Raw genomic sequence first — 7,500 nt, forward strand, 5'->3', positions numbered from 1 at the left:
TGCTCGTGTGGGCACGCGCGCGAGCGGGCGTAGGTCGCTTAATCGCAAGTCATCGGTCTGTCCACACCATCGCACCAAGAGAACCAACCTAGACAAACACAACAATCACAGCAAAGTACCATAAATCTACAAATGCATATTAGTAATCACATGCACACGGCTTCCTTTGAGTTATTCTATCATTATTTCTGTGCGTCTTTCTGTATCATTAGAAACATACGGAACCGTCTGAGATTCTGTCCGCTTAGGTGAGATGGACAACACATCAACGCTCTAACGCTGAAAGTAAGCTCGCGGCTGGCCAACACGCCAAACTCAGCACAGAGGCATGACTGGACGGTTTCAAGCTCCCCTCTCTGTGAATTGATTCTACTATGTGCCTACCCGAATCTCGCCTCTGTCTTCCGGGGGGAGACGGGTGAAGGATCAAATATAAATGTCTCGTTTTACCTCAAAACACATATCTAACGTATTGAATACATTTCTCGATAAAATCCATGCGTAAAACCAACTAATTCCGATGTGATTTGTATCTTTTCCTAGTGCTCTTGGCAGACTGTGATCTACATCACTGCTCGGGCACCCCGCTTGAAAAAATGGAACATTCCACAATTTATTCCAGGGAAAGACTGACAGTTTTTTGGGTCATGAAGCAGCTGTTCAAGTCAGTGCGCTCTCCTCCCTCCTCTGGAATAAGAAATTAGTCCATTTTAAAGTAAATAGCAAAAGCCTTTAGCTGATAAGGGGGTAAATTATAAAATAGTGTGCAGGCTTGATTTTACGGGGAGAATTGTCTAAATATAAGAAGGCAATAAATGTTATTTCTACCTCCCATTAAATTATTGGATGTTTTTTTTTGTGAGAGCCGGGCATGAAACAAGAACCATCACCGATCGCAAACAAATCTGAGTGCCCATGTCACAGGTTAGGGGTTTTTGTGTGTTTAGCTCACCTTCATGATATCATTACCCACAAAGGCACACACACACAGACACACATAGTCATAGAACAGCCCAACTCAACAAAACAGCATTGTGTACAGACCCACAAACCAAGTAGGTTACATTAATGTTCAACTCATGTGGACGCTGGCCAGTGTTGTATACTAAGTCTGGCTGTGTGTGTGTGTGTGTGTGTGCGTGCGTGCGTTGGTCGGTCACTAGTGGTAATGGCCAATGGCTGCCAATGGCGAGAGAGCGTTATTGATGAGCGCATTATTCCTGGCATAATTAGGCCACACCCCTCAGATCTTCATCAGGCCGTGATGAATGTGCGGGCCGTGGCGTGGACGCAGAGCGGGCTGCGGGTGTCATCCACGTCCGGGCCAGTACGGGGCCATTAGTCAGCCGGCGATATGTTTTTACATGATTAAATTAGCCGGCTGCATATGCAGTGGACTCTGGGAGGCTGGAGAGCTGTGCTGGGGTCGTGGGGTGTGTGTTTGCATGTGTGTGTGTGCTGTGTGTGTGTGTGTGTTGGGGGGGGGGGGGGGGTGTTGGGGTGTTGGCTGGAGAACTGCGCTTGAACTGTAATGGGGGAGAGAAGTTGGTGTTGGTGTCAGTGCTGTCATGTGATGGGTTGGGATGGGATGGGTTGGGTTTGAATGAGGGGGCTTGCAGTGGAGGGCAGATTATGCAAATTAACATTGGGGCTGTCGCTCGTTCTGATGAATGACGTTCATATGCAAGGGTCCGGCCATACTCACACACACTCACATTAACACTCACTCACTCACACACACACACACACACACACACACACACACACACACACACAAACACACACACACACACACACACACACACACACACACACACACACACACACACACACACACACACACACACACACACACACACACAGGCATTGTGCTGGGATTATCACTCCTGCGGCTGCTGCTGCATTCTCAGACCAACACTCAGAAAAAAAGAACACATTCAGAACAAGTTATATTTACAACTGTAAATTAATATTTTTTATATAACAATGATACACTATGTCAAAACACACATGTAGATATTGTTGTCCTCTTTAGCAGGGTAGGTTATTCTTGTGGGAAGCACCTTCAATATAGCTTGTCTTAACAAGAGATGGAAAGCTGGGGAGAGGCCACAAAGAGTTTTACTCTGGTGCTGTGAATGCAGAAGGGATGGAGAGAAGGGAGCAGGCACCGGGAGAAGATATTTACAAAACAAGAGCGCAAGACAGAGTGAAAGATATGAGCTCAATGAATGGTCTTTATTAACACATCCATTCTCCTCTCCACTCCTCCTCTTCCACCTCCTCCCCATTCTCCTCCCCTCTGTCTCCTCTGTTACTCCTTCCCTCCTCTCCTCTTCCTCTCCTCCCTCTCTCGTCCTCTCCTATTCTCCCCTTGGCTACATCCAGCAGCTAGCTGCAGCCGTAATGGGGATCATATGCCACAGAGGTCTGAAGCGCAACACAACACAGCATGGCCAGATAAGAAAGAAAGAAAGAAAGAAAGAAAGAAAGAAAGAAAGAAAGAAAGAAAAGGAAAGAAAGCATTGGTTATGCAAGATTTGGAGAACATGAAGTGTCGCCAACAGACAACATAATACCATTTCTGCTCACACTTTCTAACCTGTTACGTTATGTCATACTGCAATAGTCAATTGCCATGTGGATTTCAAAATGGCTGTGCCCTGTTGAAGGGCTCTCAAAAATATGCAAACTATTGTTTCTATGTTTCACTGTCTTATACATAGCATCGCTGTCAGACAGAAACCTTGTATTTCTACTTTTCATTGTTTTTCAATTCGCTATATTTGAATCACTATTTTCTAAATACATAATAATTTCAACATTAACGTTGGTTAGTAGATCATTTATCATACACATGGAGAGAGACCAGTAGTACTCAGTTATATTTTATATTGAATAAAGAATGAATATGAAATAAATCATTTTTAAAAAGTATTGGCGATACAAAGTTTTTTCTGGACAGCGACAATAGTTTGGTTAGGTTGATTTTATAATCTTGACACAAATGACAATGTTTGAAATAAATAAATTAAATTACTTGAGCCTGCTTGAATCATGTTCAATTAATGACTCAAAATTCATTATTAATTACAATTAATATCAATTGAGCTATCTGTGGTATTTATGACTTATGAAGGAAAAGCATCCATGCCGTCATTCCAATCAGCTGCATCCCATGTTGTTACAAGTACCACAGTCAGCTCATTCAATCAAAATCAGAAACCATATTTTTAAGTTTCACAAAAGTAAGTCAGAACAATAGCGACCCTTATTTGGAAGCTATGCTGCGATCTACTACCTATCATAGATTAGGACAAAATCCCTTCTCTCACAAGACTATTCTTTTATGAAGGTCAAAGGAATGGCAAATGTCATGGGAGCTCAGAATCATATGAAACAATGCCCTGTCAATGGCTGCAACAGAGGCAAATCATGACTGAAAAAAAACAGATGGAAATTTGAGTCTAACCATAGACTATATCTCAGAAATGTCTCTAACCATATATTTCAGAAACAGCCAACCGATTGTTCTTGTCCAGGCAAAGACTGACGTCTCTGAAATGGAAATAAATATTTTACTCTGCTTGTCCAGCAACCCGCCTATATCTCATGTGTCATTTTTTATAAACCTGCTAAAGATGTGTTGTGATAAGATGGGGTGGCTGTGATAAAGGTAAGTGGGGTGCATTGGGATCGACTTAGGTATCTGTGATGGAGTTCACTGCAGTGCATGGGATGGAGTTGACAGGGGTGTTTGGGTTGGAGTTGACTTGACTGAGAGACCAGGGTGGAGTTGATGTGGATATTTGCAATAGCATTGACTGCATTGACAAGAGGGACTCAGAAGGGTTTGACTGTAGCAATGGTGGCAGGATTGAATGGGGTATCAGTTGTAGGTTTGTTCAGGGGCGGTACAAGGGGCAGTGCAATTGGGCAATTGCTTGTGACAGCATCCGAGATGTACCATTGTGAAACCCCGCCCTCAACAACACTGTGACAATTGCGCATTACCACTGTACTCATATTGTAACTGTGATTAACCACTATTACATTGTCATGTTATTAGCTGTTTTTGTGAGCATGTTATGAGCATTTTTTTGTCAGGGTGGGACACCGGAGGAAGGATTGCCCAGTGATGCAAATCATTGTAGAATTGCCACTGGGTTTTCTTAGAGTAATGGTGATGGGGTTGACTGAGATATCAGTGCCATGACTGACTAGGTACATTTGCCCCAGTTGGCCAGAGGGATGATGGATATGTTAACCCTTAGCAGTCAGTGTCGTAAATTTCATCAGTGGTGGAGTTGACACAGACATCAGGGCAGAGGTTGACTGACGGTGAATCCCATTACACCCCTTAGCCCTACGCCTTTCCCCTTTGCCTCCGTATTGCGGGTCCACGTGTAGGGGTAGTGGCATTCCGATTCACGTTCAGACAGATGGGTAGGGGTACGGCGAAGGGCTTTCCACCCCTCCGCACGGAGATTTTCCAACACCAGACTCCACGACGGAGGGCTACGACTGGTTTCCCTAGATGCATGGCGAATTCATTTAAAAATTGGAGGCAAGCCGCAGCACCCACAACAGCACACAAGTTTAAGTATTTTCGCCACAATTGAAGGTTTTTAAGTGGTAATAATCATTCCATTGTACTAAGTTTAACATTGTCCTAATGTGTGATGTGAAGGGTTATCCCAATCCGTAGCGGTTGCGTTTCAAGCCCTACACCTTACAGCTTCGTTGGAAAGCACGAGGGGCATGGGGAAGGCGTAGGGGTAGGGGTAGAGATTAGTAATGGGAAAGGCCCTGAGTTATGGTTGACTTGGGTATTGGAATTGAACATGGTATACTGAAATGTCCAGATCAGCACTGACTGGTGTGACCTGCAGGGTTGCTGTATATGTGGATTGACTGTGATATCTGACATGTAAAATTGGAAAATGGAAAATTGGGTGTTGTGGCTGAGTCCTGCCCAAGTTTGGGTACCCATTAGTCACCTGCGGGTGAACCGCAAATTTCAAAAATATTGTGTTAGAAGCAGGTTCGGGATAGGAGATGGAGAGCCCAGCTTGAACTGTGATGTACATAACATAATTTGCCAACAAAATCAGGTTAATACATTTTGGTAAAAAATAGAAGGGTTTTCCTTGATGATAATGTGTGAAATTGCCAGTATTACCCGAATGCTCTACCACTTTTTTAAAGCATGCTAGTCATGAAGATCAAAACAAATTCCAAGAGTCGGAAGAAAACTGATGGAAAGTGGTAATTAAGTTGTGGCCACCTAGAGTACAGTAGGCTAAATGAAGTCGCGTGTGTGTAAATATTTCAAATTATTTAAAAAAATGAAAATAGCGCTGTCAATGGCCTTTTATGCATTTGTTAATTTTGTGAAGCACATTGAGTTGCACCTGTGTATGAAATGCGCTACACAAATAAACTTGCCTTGCCTTGCCTTGCCCTAGTTCGTGGTGCCATTGTGACATGTCCAAAGGTTCAGAAACCTCCAAGTTGGACCTGGCCATATTGGACATGAAGTGCACAGCGATTTAAATCAAAAACTCATCATCATAAACTGGAAAGGATCTGAGGGCATACAATTGTTTGGATGCCTACAAATATTTTCTGTCGGGCTGGGTGATTTCCCTTTACCAGTGGATTGTCCCTAGAGCTGGTGGTCTCCATCTTATTACAACTAAGGTTTGTTTGCATTTTTTGTTTAACGTCATTCCTCAGGATAAATGAAATGTAATTAAATGTCACTGAAATTACTTATTAGTCTGTGGAGACATGAGTCCTGCTATCTGGCAGTGCCCAAGAACTCTATTATTGTGGTTGGTGTAGGATTTTAGCAGTGCACTAGCGGCCAGTTGTTAGTACTAGCCAGTGTCATCAACATAGAAATTGTAGCTCATGCCATCAATGTTACATTCAGTCATTTCGATTATTGTTAAAACGTTACTCTGGTGGATCGTTGAGCAGCACTATGAGGGTACCGCCACAGAAAGTAATGTTGGCTTTTGAAATTCCTTTTGATTCCTATATTCCTTTAGATGTTTCACCGTTGATCTCCGTTGTTAGGTGTGGTAGACTACTGGTAGTTCATGTCCAAAATGGCTGACACATTTGTTGTGACATCATCGCGAAAACACTGTCCATTTCATATCACTAACAAGTAAAGCCCTCTAGATTAAATCAACGTTTTGTTAAAAAAACGAAAGTTCGGGAGAGGTGTAATTAAATTTGGCATGCCCAATTACCACCTGCATTCTATTCTCTGCTCAACTGCCAATTGTCTGAATTCAGCGCGAAAGATAGGTATGCCTATTTAACCAGCTGCATCTCATTCTCCGCTCTGCCGTCATTCGGTGGAATTTCAGCGCACTGAAATTCGGAACGCCCCTTAAAGGGACACTGTGCAGGAAATGGTCAAAAAAGGTACTGCAACTATGCTGCTCATTGAAACTGGGCTTCCTATTGCCAAATTTTATCTTTACATGAAAGTTTACTAAGTAATAAACAAATATTTTCTAGTATGGTCCACAGTAATTTTTGCAGCCAAAAATGGCTATTTTTGGAAATTCAAAATGGCTGACCATGGAGAAGATCCCCCTTTTCATGTATGAAAAGTGCAATTTTTCAAGTCGTAATGAGTACTTAGAATTTGATGGGTAACATTAGTGAATGGTCAGCATGAATTCTGGAAATAAACAACTAAAAATCTCACACAGTGTCCCTAACTACACAGCATTTATTCTCAGCTCACCTGTCTCCAGTCAGAAATTTTCTTTCTTGCTCACACCCACCACCTCCCCATTCGCCTCCCAAACGCCACTGTTCTATCGATTCGTCAAGCATCTTGCCCTAGCTTCCTCTCAGCTCCTTTGCTCTCCAACCATCATCCACCGGCGGGTGTCCACTCAGAACTTGCACATATCTGCGGGCACAGATACTCTCAGTGGCGCCCCATACTCCCGAGCTCGAGAATGTTTACTGCATAGACATTTCTCGGCTGTGGCAGTACTTCAGCACCACGGCCAGCGATTTTGCCCAATACCCCATGTAATCTCTCAGCTCCTCAAGTGCAGTGGTCCGCGCGGACCCCGTGAAGCACTTTGATGATCGGTCCACCATGTGGACAGCTGCCTTCCTGCCAGAGCGGCATGATCATGAGAAATCCATTCTCCAGTGAGAACAAAGATGTATGCATACATGTTTAATATAATTTCAGAGAGTGAACAAATGAAATAATATTTACACAGGGTAATTTGAATAAAATATTATCTTACTTTGCGTGTGTGTGTGTGTGTGTACATGGATGAATTATTTGAGATCAGAGGTGGGCCATTTCATTTTTGCTTTTGGGCTGCTTTTCATTCGGTTACTGTGGTCTGGTCTCGGATTTTCTTGGATCACTCCGCATGCAGAATTTTATTTTCAGTGCTGTAGGAAAACGGTTTGGGTGCGGATTGAAATATGATGGTTACAGATGGGTGC

This window comes from Engraulis encrasicolus, chromosome 6 (genome assembly GCF_034702125.1).
Source record: "Engraulis encrasicolus isolate BLACKSEA-1 chromosome 6, IST_EnEncr_1.0, whole genome shotgun sequence".
In the NCBI taxonomy this organism is placed as follows: domain Eukaryota; kingdom Metazoa; phylum Chordata; class Actinopteri; order Clupeiformes; family Engraulidae; genus Engraulis; species Engraulis encrasicolus.